The following is a 22,427-nucleotide window of genomic DNA, read 5'->3' on the forward strand; positions in this document are numbered from 1 at the left end:
TTCATTTCTTAGGGAATATGGAAGTTGGAATGTTACATTGCCTTTAATGTGCTCATCATTGTGCCTTGAGGTATTACTTCATCTAATAAGTTTGAAGGTATGATTATCTCCTAAGACAAATATTAATGATTTAATTTCAGTGTACATTTCAGAAACAGAATCAGATTTATTATCACTGGCATGTGTTGTGAAATTTGTCAACTTAGCAGCAGCAGTTCAATGCAATACAATAATATAGAAGAGAAAAAAATAATATAAATTAATTACAGTATATGTATATTGAATGAATTAAAAATTGTGCAAAAAACAGAAATAATATACATTAAAAAAGTGAGGTAGTGTTCAAGGGTTCAATGTCCATTTAGGAATTGGATGGCAGAGGGAAGGAAGCTGTTCCTGAATCGCTGAGTGTCTTTAGGCTTCTGTACCTCCTACCTGATGAGAAAAGGACATGCCCTGGGTGCTGGAGGTCCATAATAATGGATGCTGCCTTTCTGAAACACCGCTCCTTGAAGATGTCCTGGGTACTTTGTAGGCTAGTACCCAAGACTGTACTTTAATCTACTTGTAGTATATTAAAATCAGAATAACTTCCAAGGATAGAAATCAGCCAATCTTAATGAATTTCTTGATAAAATGTATGTTCAGCAATTCAGACGATAACTTCCAATCAATGTAACGTAAACGGATCAAAACACACGATCAAAACTTTGGGCTGAAACTCACTGAAATTGTAACCGACTCTTTTCACTCTATCAGCACTTCCCCTCACGTTACTCTTCCCTTAAGAAAGCTGACTGTATTCCTCTGCTACCTCTAATTATCTTGTTCTCTCCACCATTTTTCTCTGACTTAGTCATCTATAATGTTCTAATTTCCATCTAGTTCTGCTCTCATTCCCACAGAAACCTTGTTTCTGCTCTGTACCCTGTACAGTTACAATGAAAGATATCTATGCTTATACCCCGTATCCCTTGGAATAAGGGCCTTTTGCCTTCGAATTACTTGAAGTACCTGCATGCTATTTTACATTTTGTGTACTTGAACACCCAGATCCCTTTGTCTTACAGGTTTTAGCCCGACTCTATTTAAATAATTATTTGTTTTTTTATTCTTCCTTCCTGTGGGAAAATTTGGTTACTTCACATTTCCCTACATAATACTCCATCAGCCAACCACTTGCCCACTTTCTTATCCTATCCAAATTCACTTGCAGGCTTTATGTCCTTCTCAACCTGCTAACTTACCTCTTTCAACAGCAAATTTGACTGCAGTATACTGGTTCCCTCATCCAAATCACTAACACAGTATACAAATAGCTGCACTGATCCCCAATAAATGATGACTGCCATGGCCCATTTAACTCAAACCTGTTTTCTGTTAGTTAGCTATTCTCCTATCCATTCTATTCCCAAAGCCCCAATGCCCTTATCTTCTGGAATGGCCTGTAACACAGCACATTATCAAAAATCCAAATATACGACATTGACTGAATCCCCTTTATCCACCCTGTTTCGTGCATTCTCAAAGAACTCCAGCAAATTTATCAAAGACAATTTCCTTCTCATATTATCATGTTGACAATACCTGATTAAGTTTTAATTTTCTAAATGTTTCTCTCTAACCTCTTTTAAAATGGATTCCTGTGTTTTCCCAATTATCTGATGTCTGGCCTTCTGACGTATGGTTTCCTACTTTCTGCACCCTACTTTTTGAATACAAGGGAGTTTCAAATCTGCTGCGCCTCTCCAAATTCCAGTGAATTTTGGTAGGTTTTAAATGATGTATTCACTTCCTCTGCAACAACTGCTTTTAAGAACCCAGGAGGCAGGCCACCATGTCTTAATCCACTGGAATTATCTTTACTAATAAGGAATACCCAACAGCTATTTAACTGTGATACATATATGCAAGCCCATGCAGTCAGAGAAATGCATGAATGACCCAAGTTCTTCCTTCTGAAGATCTTTATGCTAGCGTAGATCACGGTGGAGCATAATAAAAGTGGATTATCAGTATGCTGCTCTAGTGTGCAACAACACAAAATAACATGCAAATGCTCATTTATAATTTTTCAGTCAGCTTTGTGTTAAGGAGCTGTGCAAATGTACATGTACAATTTCGCAAGTACTTGTAAAATGCTGTGGCACGGTAGCAGCGGCGTTCTGCTTGCATGCCTACCAGCCTGCAGTGTCCCCTATTAACTTTAATGGGTACAAAAATTGTAGCTAGTGAGCACATAAGCAGAAAAATTGGCCATTAAATCTACTGTTTCAAAGTTCCGCTTTGTTCCAACCATAATAAGCTTGTGTGCTGCCTGACAAAATAAGGGACTTCTTACAACTGCCAGATTTCCCTGAATTTGACTGTTAACTATATCTAGACAGCTATTTGCATGCACAGCTGCCACTCCTAGAAAAAAAAGGTTACTCATCAAGGATTACAACTCTTTTACAGAACAGCTGAGTATATCAAAGGTTCTTGTTTCACATATTTTCTTAAGGAAAATGATGGCATTTACATCTATGAAATATTATGTGGCATTCTAAAGCAGAGCGAAAACCTAAAGTAGCATTTCACTAATGCAGGGGCTCTCTGGGTTACAAACGACCTAACTTACAGAAATTGACTTTACGCAAATTTTATCCAATAATTTTTAAAGCATTTTTCAAGATAGAAATATTAGTAAGTAATAAAAAATTCTGTGGTGTTCATTAATGACTGGATGTAGTATATACTTCATTAGTTACGGGTAGTGTTGGGTGAATATTTGATCAAGTAAGTTATAGCAAGTGTATGTAGGGAGATATGATATGGTTAGCTATAGAAAATGGTATTTTGACGTGGAGAAACTGGCTTTCCGACTGTTCTCAGGAACAGGTCTGTTACGTAACTCAAGGACTTAGAATATGTTTGACGAGTAGAATAACTAACAAGAAGATTCCAGTATAGGTAAAAGAGAGCAAAATGACAAAAGTTTCTTATAATGAGAATAATTCAATAATGTGGGCATATTAATCAGGAATTATGAAGAGGTAGGGGTGGGGGTATTCCAATTGTTGCAACAAAGAATTTTTCCAGTTGATTCAATGTAACTCATCATTGAAAATCAATAATCTCAAAATAGCCAGATTAATGACAAAATGACATCCAGATTAAATTCAAATATAATTATGTATTGGTTTACAAATTAGAGGAAAAAAAAGGTTATTGAAGGCAATTCTTTTTAACTTTACTAAGTGAGAAGGTTCCACCACATGAAAACATTATCTCCATATAATTTCCATCTGAATAGATGGTATGGTGAGAAAATTATAAGATGTCATCAGAATCACACTGCAGCTTGTGTAATCATCACATATCATATTCTATCTGAAAACTTATGAACAAAGCATGATACGTTATTCACATATATACATAACAAATTCCTTATCAATAAAGAGCAAAATAACAGAGTTTAAATCAACCCAAGGCTCTCAGCTCACCATAGCAGACAAACTTAATAAGTATTCTGTGTCAGCCTTAACTGTGGAGGACACTAGCAGTATGCCATAAATTGCTAATTACTAAGGAGAAGGTGCTTGATAAACTGAAAGGCCTGAAGATAGATAAGTCACCCGTTCCAGATGACTTGTCCCAGGGTTCTGAAAGAGGTGGCTGAAGAGATTGTGGAGTCATTAGTAATGATCTTTCAAGAATCACAAGATTCTGGAATGGCTCCAGAGGACTGGAAAATGACAAATGTCATTCCACTCGAAGAAGGGAGGGAGGCAGATAAAAAGATACTATAGGCCAGTTAGCATAACTTCAGTGGTTAGGAAGATGTTAGAGCCCATTACCAAGGATGATGTTTCAGGGTACTTGGAAGGACATGATAAAATCGACTAAAGTCAGCATGGTTTCCTTAAGGGGAAATCTTGCTTGATGAATTTGAAGATATAACAGACAGGACACAGACAAAGGAGAGTCAGTACATATTGTTTATTTAGATTTTCAGAAAGCCTTTGACAAGTTGCTGCACATGACGATGCTTAACAAGATGAGAGCCCATGGTATTATAGGAAAAAAAACAAGCATGGATGGAAGATTGGCTGATTGACAGGAGGCAAAGAGTGGGTATAAAGGAAGCCTTTTCTCGGTGGCTGCCGATGATGAAGGGTGTTCCTCAGGGGTTGGTGTTGGAACTGCTTCTTTTCACATTTAATGTCAATGATTTGGATGACAAAATTGATAGCTTTATGGCCGGGTTTATGGACAATAAAAAGATAGGTGGAGGGGCAGGTAGTGTTGAGGAAACAGACTCTGCAGACGGACTTAGACAAATTGGGGAAATAGGCAAAGAAACGAAGATGGAATATAGTGTAGAGAAATGTATGTCATGCACTTTGGTAGAAGGAATAAAGGTACAGACTTTTTCTAAACGGGGAAAAAAATTCCAACATCTGAGGTATACAAGGACTTAGGAGTCTCATAAAGGTTAATTTGCAGGTTGAGTCGGTGAGAAGGAAGGCAATGCAACATTACCATTCATTTCAAGAGGACTGGAATACAAAGAAAGAATGTAATACCAAGGCTTTATAAGGCATTGGTAAGACCACACTCGGAGGATTGTGAACAGTTTTGGGCCCCTTATCTCAGAAAAGATATGCTGGCATTGGAGAGGGTCCAAAGGAGGTTAACGAGAATGATTCTGGGAATGAAAGTGTTAACAAATGAGGAGCATTTGATGGCTCTGAGCCTGTACTTGCAGGAGCTCAGAAGAATGGAAGGCGGGGGGAAGTAATCTCACTGAAACCTATTGAATATTGAAGGGCCTAAATAGAGTGGATGTGGAGAAGATGCTTCCTATAGTGGGCGTGTCTAGGACCAGAGGGCACAGCCTCAGAACAGAGGGACATCCATTTAGAACAGAGATGAGAAGTTTCTTTAACCAGAGGGTGATGAATCTGTGGAATTCATTGCCGCAGATAGCATGAAGGCCAAATCATAGGGTATATTTAAAGTGAAGATTGATAGGTTCTTGATTAGTCAGGGCACCAAATGTTACAGAGAGAAGGCAGGAGAATGGAGTTCAAAGGGATAATAAATCAGCCATGATGGAATGGTGGAACAGTCTCGATGGGCCAAATGTCTTAATTCTGCTCCTATGTTTTATGCTCTTATGAATTCATCATTTTGCAAGGCCCCCCTTGGTTGAAAATGTACTCTTTACAAAATATTTCTTTCGAAACAAAGGTTTCAAAGTTGAACTTTTTCTCCTTTCTAACCCAAACAACTGTGTTACCCATAGCCTTAGAAGTTATGCAAGGCATCTTTCTGAATCATTATTTGTTGAAGTTTGTTTGAACTGGAAGGATAATTGGCTTCCAACTAAAAACAGTGGATAGAATTTTGTCCTCCGTCACATCTGTTAAAGGTGAAGTGCAGCAGCAGCTGACTCCTGTACTCCCCTTGTGAAACTTAGCTCCATTCACTTCAATGGATCTAAATTTCAGAAGCGGAACACAATGTGCATTAACATGTATGTGGGTTTAGTTTATGCTTCACTGCTTTACTGTTCTTCACCTCTGCTCCTGGTAAGTGCCTCCTCTGTAGCTTTCTGTAATTTTAGCATAAACTGCAGTGACATACATCACCTTCCTAACTGTGCACTAAATCGTCCATGGCTTTGGGTCTTTTACAGGGAGTTGAAATATAATTTGCCCACAGTTGCTCTTTTACCATTCACAATAAGCTTACCTTGGAGGTATTAGGCTCCATGTTCTCAGCTAAAGGCATACATTTGTTATCAGTACACAGGTTTCAATTTTTGTTCCAAGAGTATTTGAAATTTAGATTCTAATTTTGTTGAGTTCTACCACTGTTCTGTATATACTATTATAATGATAGGCCTGTCTGTTTGCAATAAATGGCATTTTGTGATTTAGAATAAGCTATCTAATGAATATGCTAAATAAGCACTGGTATAAATTCTAACTGCATTGGGAGCTGCTTCCCAAATTTTGCTTCATCAATTTCAAAGATGTCAAGGTTAAATGAGAAAATGTTAAGATCCACAAAAAGGTCTCATAGTCAAAAGGTTAAGGCCACGTCCTCACACTCTCTAAATTACAATTAACAGCAGGAACTATCTGGAGATCATCCATACACCCAGCAGACAAGCATTTAAGTTTAATCTGGTTTTCAATTTTTAAGAATAAAGGCAGTAAAGGTTGTCTAAAATATTTATGAGGAAGTCATTCCAGGAACAATCTACATTTGATTTACTGTGCAGCAATATGGTCACACTGGATTAGACGTACAAAACCTCCAACAAAAGCACAACAGCTGATGCATGTGATGTTAGGAGGTGACCGAACAGTTAAAGCATGCTGCTGGCTGCAGGCAAGCAGTCAGCAGATGTAGACAAAAGGCAGTGACAAGAATAACCCTCTCTCCAAGGCGAAGAGTCAAGAGAATCCAAAATACCAATAACCCTTTCTCCTTGCCCTCCCCACGGTTATCTTCTTATAATAGTAAGTGGATGATTCCCTTTTACAGTCAAAAAATGAGCCAGTAACACAGCAGCAGTTTTAACCATTAAAACAATTAAATGACAAAATGGACTATCCGAAAAACTACAATATCTAAAAGTAGTGCTTTGGGGTGGAATTAATTTGTCTTGCTTTTACAAATGAGATGTTTGCAAAATAAATAAAGCTGAGCTTCTATTTCTTTCACCTTCATAAAATTCTCCTGTTACAAGCAACATTGGTTCACTTGAATTTTGCAAAGGCTTGCAAATGTGCATTGTTTCAGTGACCGCTAACCTTGGTATGTCCTGACACTTATGATGAGTATCCGCAGGACACAGAAGGCAGGCAGGCTGCTATGTCAGGGTTTTATTATATGCTGCCGAGTCTGGGGACAGTTAGAAGATCAAACAAATGACCCCTGAAGGGAAAGCAACTCAGAGATGGGGTGGTTCTTTGGCACAAAGTCACTGCATTTACATTGTGCAAACTATGCGCGCTCTTTTGTTCTGACAAGCTCACGATGACTTGATTGACTGTTGCCACCTGATGCTGAGGAAATGGAGTGTGTCATTTCTAGGAATTGCTGATTCTAATAAAGGAACTAGATTGACACTTATTTGTCATCAGAACCTTTTTCTGCAGACATTCCAATTGTTATTTTGTTTAGGGATTTGTGCAGGTGCATGTCCCCCTGGTTAGGAACAAAGCACAACTCAAGAGGGGGCTAAAAAAACAGCAGGAGGCAAATAGTCAAAGTACTTCACCGAACATTCATTCACCCTTGCATGCACATGATTTCTCTGAACAAACTCTCCAATCCCTGCTGTTTGTTAAGCAAATATTGATCAAGGAGAGTTGCATCTCCTGATAGCAGTGACATAAGCTGGGGACTTGTACTGTTGAGTTAATTCCACACATAAACCTAAGAACATTGTATTCACCTTGCACAGCTTTAAACAAGGGATGATTAGAGTGATTACTTGCTAAATAGTTCTGCAGGTGGAGAGGTTCATAAAATATCATTCATTCAAAAAACATAAATATTAAGGAAAAGGTCATAAATCTAAACATGGATTTTGTTTAAACATTTTGAAAACAGAAACTATGAAATTAAATGGATAAGCCAAGATACACTTGGGATACAAACACAATTGACCCAGTGAGTAATGTATGCTCACCAAGTCTTAAGATCACTCTTGGTAGAGGAGTGATTTTATTAGATTAGAGTACATGAGAACAAACTCCACTGTGTCGCAGAGAACAAATGAGAGCTGGGAAAGGATAGACTGAAAAACTGGAAGATCCAACCATTAAACACAGCCACAACTTACTCTTGCCTATACTACACCAGAATACGTGTATCCCAAACCAGCCTCTACAGTCACTCAATAGACAACTCTTCAGGAGAACATCACACTCGACTTGAGTGATTGCACTACTACTACAAAGAGTATAAATTTATCCTCAATCAAGTGAACTGAATACTTGATACAGCAGCTTGTGTGTGTAATATGATACCTTTAAAGTGTGTTTTCATGTAAAATAATGGAACTAAATCACTGAAAACACATAAGATGGTATATTATGTACCATTTTTTCCTTTTATTTCCCCTGATTTGTTCCTTTGAATTAAAATGGCTTCATTTGGCCAGTTGCTAAAGAAAACAGCTGAGAAATCCTTGCAATCTCATTGCTGTATGAAGTGTCTAATTAATAAGCAAGATTCCTTGTTTAAATTTGGGGGAGAAACAAATTAGTGAAATTAATGCACAGAGACACGGGGCACAATGCAATTTTCACTACTTTATATCTGTGGCAGTTCTTAGGAATATATTTTAAGTGAACTGCCAAAGATCCTAACTACCTATGCCATGCTTAACTCACTATCTTCCAGCTCCTATTAGGAACAGACATGATCTGAACAGTTATACAAATACTGTACTATTAAATTCAGAGAAGTGGGTGCAGAATTTTCTGGTCAATTCAAATCTGATGCAAGTATCAGACTTAAAAATGTTAGATATCCATGCAGGAAAATTGGGATTTTTATAGCACATTATGAGTAACAGAAGAATTCTTTATCCAAACAAACCACTGGAACTCCTAGTAAGTTAAAACATACTAGCACGAATATCTTGTAAACCCATCATAACACAAGTCTTGCTTCTCCTGAATTTGCAAACTTTACTGCTGCCATATTTACATTTTGGACTTCCTCTAATGAGCAGAATGAAACGAACACAGAACAAAACTGCAAGATGACCATTTATGCAAACCGCAAGGGTCCAGTGCATTAAACAAAATTATTTAATCAGCATTTCCACAGGTCATTGCACGAACACAATATCAACCTCAATAAACTTTACAGCTACGCCGACAACACTTCCACCTTCATTTATATTCTGTCAAGCAAATTTCTAAAGTGATTTATAGGCAGATTTTAGTGGACCCTTTTCATAATCCTAACACTTAAAAAATTGGAGAATGATAGGGAGCAGCTGGGGGTGCGGGGAGAGGCAACACTTCTGCTGAGCGAAGAGATGCCGTTCCAAAATACCTCCTTCTGCTCTGAAGCAATATATTGGAAAATGAATTTTAAAAGAAGATGAAATTTTCTTTTTAAGTACAGTTTAAAAGTGTAAATATCAATTATCATCGGAAAGAAGCGCTTTATCAAATAGCTCAAATGATTTCCTGTTATTTAATAAGAGACGTGTGTCATATATATATTCCAAAGTGATTGTTTGGTTGTACAGAATTCTATTTCACCTCAATTTATTTAAAACACTGCATTAAATTCAGTAATTTATGTTTTTGCAGTAAATATGATAAATGAGCTCAATGTAGTTAGGTATCCTAAGGTATTAAGCATAACTCTATTTTATACAATTGTAAACCAGTACAGTATAACAAAGGTAAATGGAAAACCAGGTTAAAACTACCATTACCTAGCTTTAATTATCCCAAAGGTTACATTTCTAAAGAGAATGACAGGATTATGTCATACATACATTATACTAAATTGGGGATTTTTTTTTCTTTATATATGATTATGTGCCTTCAAAGACAATCCTATTGCAGTAGTATTTCAAAATAAAACTTATCAAACCTTTGCTTTATAAAGAACGTCCCTACACAATATTTGTTAAATAATATGCTCCCCATTCTGATACTGTACATCATGTTACAACACTTGAGGCTCAACTTTAAATTATAATAATCACACTTTAATAAATTAATCTACCCCAGAAAATGTAGGCTTTCATGGTGTACAACCTTTTCAAGTTATACAAAGAACTTTTACTTCGATTTCTAGATGTGACTGTGACTGGGGTTTGGACGACAAGTAATGATTCATTCTAGGTGAATTTCACAAAGCTTTTGGTCCAAACAACACCACTAATTAGGCCATACTGAACAGATATGCATTGAACAGAATATGGAGTCTCATATTTTCACAAATACACATGGAAATGTAGTTGGTCAGATAGGGATAATGATGGTTTGAGGACCTTTTGCTTCTTCACAAGAGAGAAAATTAATAGTTATTGTGGGGGTTGGGGGAGGGTAACTTGCAAATTCAAGAAGCCAGGTGCAGAGCAGGACATCAGCTTTCTAGGCATTTATCACTGTTTGTTCTCTAGATCTGCTGAAGAATGACTTGGTGGCAACTTCACAATAATTTTCCATTTCTGTGTGTTAGGAACTCACAGCTTGGATTAAACACAATAACCTTTTGTCTGACTGATGTATACAAATATTATTTGAATTTAAATTATACTCATAACCCTTAGATAACCAGTCTGCTCCAAGGAGAATAAAAATACATGCTTTCATATTCACCTTTGCATCAGCAATATTGCCTGTCCTCATTCCATCTTTATCCCCTTTTGTGTTTTCATTAGGCACAACTGCTGGAAATTGCCCTTGGTGTTTTGCTGTTCACTGTTCGAGTATAAGGTTTTGAGGCACAAATCCTGTTCCACTTGTTATTCTGTCCTCACTGACATCCTTCCCATTCCTCAATGTAGTAAATGTAAGGTTCTTGAATCACCTTCAAATCTCTTTGACAACACCAAATCCCATGTTGTCAGATTACTTTTTTGGATGATTCGCTATATTTTGTTTCAGTTGAGCATTAGGGAAGATAAAACTCATCATTAACCACCCCAGATGTCCCACTGACTGAACCAAACTATTTACAAACATAACACAACAACAGCAATTTGCACAGGTCAGTAGCTACATTAGTTTCAAGAGGGAGACGCTGCTTTAACCACAAAAAGACTACTTACAGTATAACCTTTAAAACAATCATGCTATTGAATTGTGTTTGCAGAGTTTGTCTTACTCTTTCAATATTTATACATTTTTTCTTCCCTCCCCCCAATTACAACACATCCCTTGGATGACTTCAGTTCATCGATAAAGTCAAGGGACATGAATGGCTTGATTTGCAATTTCTATTCAGAAAGCATGCGCTGAGTTTGGGATTGTGTAGTAAAAGAGAAGCTTTAGAGGAGACTGAAAAGGAGGCAAGAGAGCCTGACAGTGGCAGAAATGCAGTTAGAAACCACTGGGGTGTCTAAGATGGAGGCTGGAGATCCCAGGAGCAAAAATCTGGCTCATTATGATAACAGCCTGATATTGCAGAATCAACAATACTGCTTTAATGACAACAGAACAGGAAGTTTATTATATTTATTGGAAAGTCAGGTTAGAAGCTAACTGTTGATTTATTTGATATAATGCACATGACCCAACAGATTTTTAATTTTTAAATAATATTAGAAAAATTACAATACATTCTGAATATTGACATTTTAATGCTTTGATTTTCCACAACTCAAAATGATTTAGCTGTTAATTATTATGTTGCCACAATTAGAATGCAAGTTTACATATTGCTGTAGGTGTCAAATAAAATCAAAAGGATCCAGGAAAAAGGAATAATTCTTTACACATTACTGAAGATGACCAAAAGACTATTGTAGATGACTGGCTAATCTTTACTAACAAAAAATGTTTGCTTCTTGTTCATTAGCTGTTTAATTCCCCAAAAGGCAAATAATTATTTTCACTCACAGAGGGGTTAAACTATGGGGGGGGGGGGTAAGCTACATTTTAGTCTTGTTTCCTACAACCAATATAACAATCTCAAAGCAAAAATTGCCTACAAAAGCAGGCCAACTTGTAAACATTAATTTCACAGAATCAATGACCTATGTGAGATACAACTCTGTTCCAAGATAAGCTGGCTCTAGTGTCATTTTGTCAAACAGATTTCAGGTTTCTCAGTTAGATAAAGATGGTTTCAAAATGGGCTGACGTGTTGCAACCAAGGTTCAAATGTTATTTGGCCTTGAAGCAGCCACCAGTCTTCGAGCACAAAGCTGGATAAACACACTTAAAAATGATAAGATAGCTCATGTATTGATCCCTTTCTAGCACTTTTAAAACAAAATTTGATTCATAAGCTTTTAAGTTAATCACCCAATAGACAGGTTAAAGGAACAGTGAGCCTTGTGGATATGTTTAATTTGTAACAGCAACAAAGAGAAAATAAACTAATAAAGTGTTGTCTGTATAATAAATTATGATTATATCTTGTGTTATATTTTATCTCCTCTCCTCTTTTATCATTTGGTAAACCACAAGAAAGGAGGATTATCCTCTTAGATTTTTTCTTTCCTAAGGGGGATAATGCACATTTCTTCCAATGGAGCTGGACCCCCATCCACAGATTAAGCAATATGGACCTACTAAATCAAGTGGTTACATCAGACTTAAGAGATATTGGTAACTGCAAAGTATGCAAGCATCTCATTAAAGAAACTCATTTCTACCCTGCCAATGTGAGAGAAACATGTCTGTAAAGTATGAATCTCAGTAAGCCAATAACCGTTAGCCATCTGCAAAGTCTTACTCACACTGGTTTCTAAGGAAACAGACCACCCAGAATATTAAAATTGGGTGAGGAAACTATAAATCAGTTAGTCATAATTTTACAAAGATCTCTAGGTGCAGAAATGTTTTGAGGGGTAGGGGGTAAAGTGAAGAACTGGGAGGTCGATTGGTAAAAGAGATAAAGGGCTGGAGAAGGGGGAATCTGATAGGAGAGGATAGAAGACCATGAAAGAAAGAGGAGGAGAAGCACCAGAGGGAGGTGATGGGCAGGTAAGGAGATAAGGTGAGCAAGGGAAACGGGAATGAGGAATGGTGAAGGAAGAATCAGGGGCACATTCTTCCTTCCTCCTTCCCTTTCTTCCATGGTCTTCTACCCTCTCCTAAGTGATTCCCCTTCCTCCAGTCCTTTATCCCTTTCACCAATCAACTTCCCAGCTCCTTACTTCAACCCCTCCCCTCTCCTAGTTTCACCTATCACCTACCACCTTGTACCTCTTCCTCCCCTCACCTCATCTCCTTTCTCTGGCTTCTCATCTTTCTTTCCAGTCCTGATGAAGGGTCTCAGCCCAAAATGTTGAATGTTTACTCTTTTCCATAGATGCTGCCTGGCCTGCTGAGTTCCTCCAGCATCTTGTGTGTATTGCTTTGGATTTCCAGTATCTGCAGATTTTCTTGTGTTAAAGATGATTTTCTGATTGGGAGATGTGGCAAATGCATACTTCCCGAGGATCGGTGCTATAATTTGGACTATATTTTGAAAGCTGTGGAAAGTTAATATTCAAATTTGTATATGCTATTTGGTGAAGAAGCATTGTAAGTTTGCAGGTGCGCAGAGGAAGTTACAATGCGGCATAAGCAGGTAAACTACACATACTATGTTAGATGGAGTTCAATGTGGGGGAAATATGATGTCATCCACTTTGAATCTAAGGGACAACCTGAAATATATTATTAATCAGAAATAAAGCCTACAGCTAGCCTACATCATTTTATTTTGTCCATTTTACCTCATGAATGTTATGGGTCTTGGAGGAGCATTCACCAAAACTGCATAAACTTACCAGACCTTGCCTAGCATTTAAAATTTTGAGATGTGTTCTGATGTAGGTGCTTAAAAAGATAGAGATCCTATGAAGTAGATACATATGAACGATTGTGCCTGGTGGGGAAAATCCACAATGCTGAGACATAATCTTAAAATTAAACTATTGGAAAAGGAAACCAGCAGCATATCTGATACATACAGGAATGGACTCTTCCCATAAAGGTATGACTGCTGGGTGACATAAAAAACTTTCAATAATGAGATTGATAGATTCTGACATTTGGATTCATCACAATTGAACAGAAAGTGGAATAGGCTTGAGACAGTGAATGACTTCATCTAGGCTCTGACAGTTACAGGGCAAACAGTTGGAAATACAAGTGCAGGAAAACTTATTTTGATTTGAGCACATAATAGTAAATAATTCACTTTCCTCTTCTTGGCACATTTCTGAATATCATTTTGATCTCACAAGTAGTACTATTCATGGACTGCAGAAATCATGGTGAAAGCCTCCTCACTATGTAATCTTTAGCAGGCAAATAATCCAGCAAACTTTATTCAAGTGCCTGCCATGTGTCTCAAAGGTCATCTACATGAATTCAATGATAGCTTTATGATGTAATAGATTCCAGCTAGTCAAGGCCAATCTCTTACTGCAACCAGTGAGATATCACTTCGGCAGCAGCCTTCCTTTCGTCCGATTCCCACACAGCACAAAAACAGCTTTCATTCTTCTGGAAATGGAGCTGACACGTGCAGAATAGGACAGCAAGTTAGAATTTAATGTGATCATGGAAACATGGATTGGGTGAGCTAAATGACAAACTTATGCAGTGACAAATGAATACAATCTGAAATGATTGACAGTTGATAAATGTGATCTGGTACAGGTTAAAGATTAGGCTGGTTAAATGAATTGGCCTGAAATCATTTTCAGACTCGAAGATGAATTTTTTCAAAAAAATTCATTAAGATAACATTGCCAAGCTAATAATGTGCCATCATTCTTGGCTCCTTTTCACTAAATTTGCTGAGTAAAATTGACCAATGTTGAAAGATAACCATACTGCTTGGACTCCAGTTGTTACCATTAGCCTTGGTTCAATGGCCTCACTTCACTGCAAAGCCTAAAGTCAAAGTCCAACCTAATTCCAAAGTCCAGCTTGGGTCATCTTGAATGGAAAGGTTGCTGCACTGTTGGAAGTGACTTGGCAGACATTCTATTGCATAGTGCATAACATGCACAAGCAAATTATATTGGGATCCTCCAAATATATTAATGGTATATACGAGACAGTATTTTGAATGGCATGAGGGACTTCATCAAGACATCAGATCCTGTGGAGTCATGACATAATTGATATAGAGAGGATGTCTCCTTGTGGGGGAGAAACTGAGATTTTAAAAATTAAGGGTCATCTTTATTTTTTCCTCTCAGATTTTGCATATTTCTTCTTCAAGGAGTATGGAAGCACAGTCATCCACTATTTTTAATGATGATATAGAAAAGTACTTGATAAACAGAAGTGAAACGTTACTGCAAGTAAGATAGGAATGTGAAGCTGAATTACAATTCGATAAGCCATGATTTTAATAAAGGTAAAGCTCTACTGCAAGTCTGAATAACCCTCTTGAGCACATTAACAGTGTTATAGTCACATGTACGTGTAGACATACACTGCCTGCTCCCATCTTCTATCTGCTAATTTTGGCAGAGGCTCTTTTCAGCCCTATCAATGCTAAGCCAGAGGAAAACCATCAATAGCATTACCCCCACTTATTTCCCTGTTACCCATTTTCCTCACATATGCCCATAAACTCAACCTCAATTCTCCTACCAGCCACCAACATAGGGGGTGCATAATTTACAGTAACTAATTAACCTAACAACCAGCGAGTTTTTGAGATGTGGGGCGAAACTCATATGGTTACAGAAAAAACATGCAAAGTCCAAACAGGCAACACCAGGGTAAACACAAAATACTCTGCAGATGCTGGGGTCAAAGCAACACCCACAACACGCTGGAGGAACTCAGCAGGTCGGGCAGCATCTGTGGAAACGATCAGACAATGTTTCGGGCCGGAACCCTTTGTCAGGACTGAAGAGGGAAGGGGCAGAGGCCCTCTAAAGAAGGTGGGGGGAGGGTGGGAAGGAGAAGGCTAGTAGGTTCCAGGTGAAAAACCAGTAAGGGGAAAGATAAAGGGGTGGGGGAGGGGAAGCAGGGAGGTGATAGGCAGGAAAGGTGAAGAAGGAAACACAATAGGTAATAGAAGGAGGTGGAACCATGAGGGAGGTGATAGGCAGCTGGGGGAGGGGGCAGAGTGAAATAAGGATAGGGGAAGGGAGGGGGAGGGAATTATCGGAAATTGGAAAATTCTATGTTCATACCAAGGGGCTGGAGACTACCTAGACGATATATGACATGTTGCTCCTCCAGTCTGAGTTTAGCCTCATCATGGCAGTAGAGGAGGCCATGTATGGACATGTCATGTATAGACAACACCAGAGATCAGATTTGAACTTGCTGGAGCTGTGAGACAGTAATACTGCATTGTCCATACTGCATTACTATGTCTCCTATTCAGAACTGGCATTATAGGAGCTTCCATTGTGGTGAGCAATCACACTTCAAACTTTGAGATTCTTACAAGACTCCAGAAGTAATTCTGAACAGCTGTACATAACTACACAGAAGAGTGGTTTTCACAAGACATATCTGCATGATATCCTGCAAATTGATCATCCACTAACCATCAGTCCATTCCCCATGCCCTCTGCATCTGAAAACTAAATTGCTTGTTCTTTTCTTCCCAGTTCAGATAAAGCATCTCAGATCTGGAATGTTAGCTCTGTTCCACAGATGCTGCCTAATGTGCCATGCTATTCCAGCATTTTCCATTTTATTTCAGATTTCAGGCATCTCTAATTTTTTTGTTCAAGTCTGCCCAATACCAGTGAGATTTATTCCTCAACAGTATTTCCAGAAATGGGCAAATTCCACATTTTCACATTACTGTTTGTGTAATTTGTTAGCTATATTTTGTAAGAGAACAAGAGTAACTATGGTACAAGTGTTTTCAATAAGCTGAATTAAGAAATGACCAAGGATACGAAAGGTACTTTATAAATACAAATTAATCTTTCTAAACTTCTCCAACTAATGTATGGACATCCATAAATAAGAAATAGGCTTTACATGTAATGATTAAAACATAACCATTTTCCATAATTTTATTCATTTAAAAAAATTCAGAGCAAAATCTCTATTGAATTGAGAAGCTAAGAAGGGTGAATTCTTAATTTATATATTTTTTAAAAAATGGAATTCCCTCCAGTTAGGCTCATGGCTCAGCTTGAGTTTGCCAAGTCAGAGATCCTGAGATAAGCTCTTTCAAAGAAGTTAAACCAAGCCATGGAGTGGAAGAAGAGGGGATAAAAGAGACGACGGAAGTTTTCTCACTTGCAATCCTCATTTTGGATTCTACATTAAGTGCAGCTTTGAGGATAACAGAGCAAAAGATGCATTATGGAGAAGAACTGAAGAGTGAGTGGCAGGTAGATGTCAGAGAAAAATAACAGATTTCTCTTGAAAGGTGGGTATAAATACAGCAAGTAGCCCCAAATTAGGATTTCAAAGAACTGGCCTGTACAGAAAGCAGATTGTAATGTCAAGGGCACAGCTGTGGCTAACTCTAATTTAGCATTAGGCTTCTGCACAGAACCTTGACATTCAAGCAATTAGATGGTATTTGCCTTTGCATTAAGGCACAACAAACATTGTAATTTGAGGGTAGGTAAAATGTGGGACCATTGCAGAGGGCACTTGTGTTTTCTGGTATCACATGCCCATTGTTTCTGCAGAGGCAACCTTGGCAGAATGGTGGTTTGGTCCTTCCTCTTCTTCCTCCTATGTCCTCCTCAGCTACTTCCAAGTACTGTCACTTCAGAATATCAAAATTGTGTATGTCATAGGCCACTGCACATCTTGACAGCCCTAGTTACTTGGATTCCATTATAGTGGGCCAAGCCATGTCTCTGTCATGATTCACTATGAAATAGCCCATATGCACTTCCATAGTAAATATCTGCTCTTCAGTTGATCATCTTCATTGTTCAATAGCTGCAGTAGAATCGGGGCTCAATATTTGGCAGTAAATAAACTGTTTAGACACCAAATGAGGCAGTGTATCCACTTTGAATGGCACGGGCGAGATTCTATGTCCATAGGATATTCTGCCTGTGGTCAAATGCCACCCTGAACCATGGGGATACCTTCAATCCTAGCAACCCCGAATGCTCTTTCTGCCTGCTGGTGGCTAGTAAAATGAATGAGACCTCTTTAAATGCCCTAATGTTCATGCTTGTGCAACTACGGCTGGGGAAGTGTAAAAGCAGGACATTTCCCCAGCTGCCACTTCATTCTCTAGGGAGAATGCTGTCTGATGCAATCATGTCCACAGGCCACAGATTTGTAAGGAAGTCAGCACCTGCTGTACCAATTCCTGCAAATCTTTTCAGCTTGAATCTACAGTGAAAATCTTTGGATGCTGAACTACGGCATTCTTGTAGAATTACCTCAGCAGCAAACAGGGAAAAAAAAATTCAGCAACTAAACTGTAAGTAGTTGATTATCGCTTTAAACAGCGTTGGGAGATGTTAGCGGTTGCCTGCCTTAGTCAAAGAAAGAAAATATTTGAAATACTGAACTCCAAAATGATGACACTGGTGACAAATCAGCACTAGATTCTGGCTGACATCTCAATCTGCCTGCTCTGCATATTTCTAGATGGTGTAGGTGTGCTATTGTCTTCATCATTGTTTTCTGGTGCATCTATGGCACAAGCATGCCTGGAAGAATCTATAAACAGCACTTATAGCAGAGCTCAGCTTCACACCTGCTTTGCTGGGGAGCACTCTTTTTCAACTTAGTCTAAGTGTTCTTATCATATTAAGTGTACAAGCAGGACAATAGGTTATGGCATTACATAGTTTCGGAATGCAAAGCTACAAATTGAATTTGAATTATGGATGGGGAGAAAACAAAGGGAGCAGAAAACTTTCAAGCAATTAATAACCCAGGCACCTCCAGATATGACACTACTATTCATCATGGGGAGAACGTCATGAGTATAAATTTGTGCCATATAAACAATTTATTTGCAATTAGTACAGAAGTACTTTCAGCGCGTCTACTTATAAATGATATTACACTGTCCTTGTATGCCAATTTCTGCAGTTTTTTCATTTGCACTTTTAGATAGTTAAAAACTTTCATCTCTACACTGCTCCATTAAATGTAGTGCGACACCACTTTGTGAACTTGGGAGTTCCCAACAGCCTTACTGCAATTACTTTGGAACTAAAGAGGAAATAACTGCTTAAACTTCCTGTGCCAAGGGAAACCATTTCCTTCCTGTTGCACAGATGCATTTCTACCACTGCAATGTAAAAGGACATTAAAAAGTAGCTAACGAAGATTAACTTGGCAATATGAAACCACTTGACTCTCTGCCAAACAGATTTTCTTTAAACATGGTATGTATTATTACTCTATGCTACTGGTATGATCTGCAAAATGAAACTTGGCTTTCCACAATGATTTCAGCATACTGAGACTCAGTACAGCATATATCATTTATTGCCTAGAATTTTTGGCGTTTAATGAAGACATGTCTTTTAATTACAGCTCTGTTTCTTGGTCTGATTGTCACAAAATAAAATACTTAGTGATACAGATGGGATAGTAGACAATAAAGAATATTGCCAAAAGATTATTAAAGTCAGCTAAGCTTCAAAACAACTTGTTCGAAATGTTTCTACTAAAAAAATCATCATGTGGGACTTCTTAATTGCCTAATCTGCTTAATAGCATTGGTGCCTCTGGAACTGTTGATGTGCAATTATGTGGGTATTTTTCAGGAGTGGAAATCCCATAGGGATTTGATGAAAATTATATTATGAAAACAGCTATATGCAACAATTGACAGAAAAGTCATCTGGTTCTCAATTGATTTCTTATAATTTGGAGAAGAGAGAATTTTTAATGTAGAATTTTCTAGATCTTCTTTGTTCCCTCTAAATATTTAAGATCATTACTACATAAGGTGCCAACAAAGTTAAAATATATATTATTTGCATTCCATAGCTTTAACTTTATCTAATGAGGCAATTTAAAGTGTAACAATCCAGTTTATTAATAAACTCAAGCTATCAGTCTCAATTCCCAAGTGCTAGCATTAGTGAACAGAGACCTGTTCAATACCTGTTAGATAGTACATATTCCTAGAAATATTAAACATAGTCCATTAAAATGCACAAATATCTTGCAATTGCAGTTTTAGTTAAATAGTCTTTTTTTTATCCACAAAAAAATCCTATTGTTTGTATTACTGAGCCAAATTGTGGAATTTTCATTCAATTTTAGAGATGAGTTTGCACTACATAAAAAGGAATGATTTGCTTTTAAGGGCGGAAAAAAAGCCCAAATACAAATCGAACAAGTTCTTATTTGATTCCAATTATCAAGATACCTACAACAATATGCACCATGCTTTTTAAAGCATTATATAATATTGTTAAAAATCCTCAAGATGTGCATTTTATTTAAATGGCATTACGACTGTCTTTATGATAAAAGATTATGCTTACTAAAAGATAAAACAAGCTTTTTTGTTGGTCCTGAATCTGATGAAACTGAAATGAATCTTTGACACAGAATCTTTTTAAACCTGAAGTGAAAATCAGCCATTTTTGATTATTTTGAATTGGAAAGAATTTTTCAAGTAATGAAGACCAATGAATACTTTTGTCCACAATATAATTAAGGTCTTCCATTGTAGGAAATCTAGAAATCGGCATAAGCACCGGCCTGATGGGCCACAAAAGCTCGGGATAGACTTTGACTTTGATTGTAGGAAATCTCCAGAGGAAGGTAAATACTTTTCCAGGAAGTAGTAGTAATAATTTATATCACTAAAGTAATCACAGATATATTGATCAATTAACAATCAGCACAAGACTAGCTCTTCAATATTATTTTTTATTCCTTTCATTAAGGGAAATTTATGTTGAAAATTTATTAAGTATTATTTCAATGACATCTCAGCACATCCAAGTTTCATTAACTATACAGATCTGATTTTTAGATGTGAAAACGTTGTTCCAGTAGTCAACTTATGAACAGGAGGTACAGCAGCCTGAAGGTGCACATTCAAAGTTTTAGGATCAGTCTTTTTCCCTCCATCAGATTCATGAACACCACCTATTTTGTACTAATTATTTTATTTTTAATTGTAATATATTATTTATGGCTTGTACAGTACTTCATGACATACACGTCAGTGATAATAAACCCAAAGAAAAAATTCATGCTTTTTCCCACACATAATGATTAAAACAAAAATAAACATTTACAATGCATATTGAGCCTCATATATATCTTACTCAGGAAAAATAAAGTCCATATATTTTAAAAACCCTTATCCTTTACTTCTGTCAGCTTTTAAAGAAATGTAATGTTGTCAGATTTTTTTTTACAAAATAAAATTTCTTTGAAATTGCTGTCAAAAGTGACTTGTTGGAATCAACACTCGACAAAGAATTAAGTGTGAATCCGGCCTATTCTGCTCACTGAGCATTTTGGTATTTTATGAAATTTTGTATAACAAGATAATGGAAAACAACCCAATAGGAAAATGTTTATATAAAATCATTGTAACTCTAATTAGACCATGTTTGAAATTTGACGCACCTGCAACTTGTACGGCAGTTTTCAGTCGAGCAGTGAACACAAAGGTAAGTGTCTATGGTATATGCTCTTCTTTTAAATCTAATAATTCTCATGATTATTAAGCATGCAAGAGGAATATTTAAGAAGGGGATCCTTCCCAAATATTAGTATAAATGCATTTACTGTGGATATGTTCAAAATTATTGAAACTGAACTTTTAAAGGCACATAACAAAAAGATTTCCATACATTACTTGAATGATGCATGTTCCCTTAATGAATTTATGTATTTGTGTGTGTGGTGGAAGGGACACAGAGACATTTTATAATGTCAAAGAACCCTGTTTTACTTCAAATTCAAAGTCATTAATGTGCTGACGAGAGTCACATGGTCAAATGTTTGGCTGCAGGCAGATATTGTCCCCGACACAGCAACTACACACAAACATACACAAACTTATTCACACCAGTGGCAATTATTCATAACCCCACATAGCCACACCTTTCCTAAAACAATCCCTGCTGCCTTTGGCATAATGTCCCACTTACTCAATTCAATACTGTGCTGTGTATCCTTGTCCCTGTGTCTTTTCATTGTGAAAACAATATTTTTATGAAAAGGAGCATTATGGAGTTGCTTTGGCTAAGGTGTGTAAACACACACACACACACACACACACACACACACAAATTTTTCTATCTAAAATATGGAACAGGTCATTATGCCATATTCACCAGCATAATCGTAAAGATCTGTGTAAAACACAAGCAGTCATTAAAATTCTGAACATTTTAAAATCCTAATTCAAAAAAATGCCAAGGTCGCATTTGGTCAGAGTGAAATCAATGGGTTAAAGAGTCACCTTGTTTTTATTGTGTAACATTCTGCTTATACAGGCAGAAATCAGGACATCTGGAGCATGGAGTGAGAACAAGAAAAGGAGGTACATGAATAAACCAATCACAGACACTGACAAGGGGCACAGCATGGACAATGCAGTGGGGAGGCAGCTCAGAGCTGGGCGCTTTGTCTGGCGAGGGCCAGGCAGTGATGACTAATGAAGCATTGGGGATGTGGGCTGTATGCCAGTGCTGGAAGAAGATGTGCAGCAGCTTTGCAGATGTGTCAAAGCCCCCTAGAGCAAAATAATGACATAATCACCATCAGTGTCACAGACCAGACTGCATACAAGGTGACATGGGAGACAAAAAAAAAAGAAAGCGAATC

General features: G+C 37.4%; 1 protein-coding gene across 3 annotated transcripts in view; it reads right to left on the bottom strand.

Moving 5' to 3' along the window:
* Positions 1 to 22,427, bottom strand: part of prox1a (prospero homeobox 1a) — a 106,644-nt gene that overhangs the window by 7,939 nt on the left and 76,278 nt on the right. The gene's annotated exons all lie outside the window — the stretch shown is intronic.

Source organism: Mobula birostris, chromosome 8 (assembly GCF_030028105.1).
Source record: "Mobula birostris isolate sMobBir1 chromosome 8, sMobBir1.hap1, whole genome shotgun sequence".
Classification (NCBI taxonomy): Eukaryota; Metazoa; Chordata; class Chondrichthyes; order Myliobatiformes; family Myliobatidae; genus Mobula; species Mobula birostris.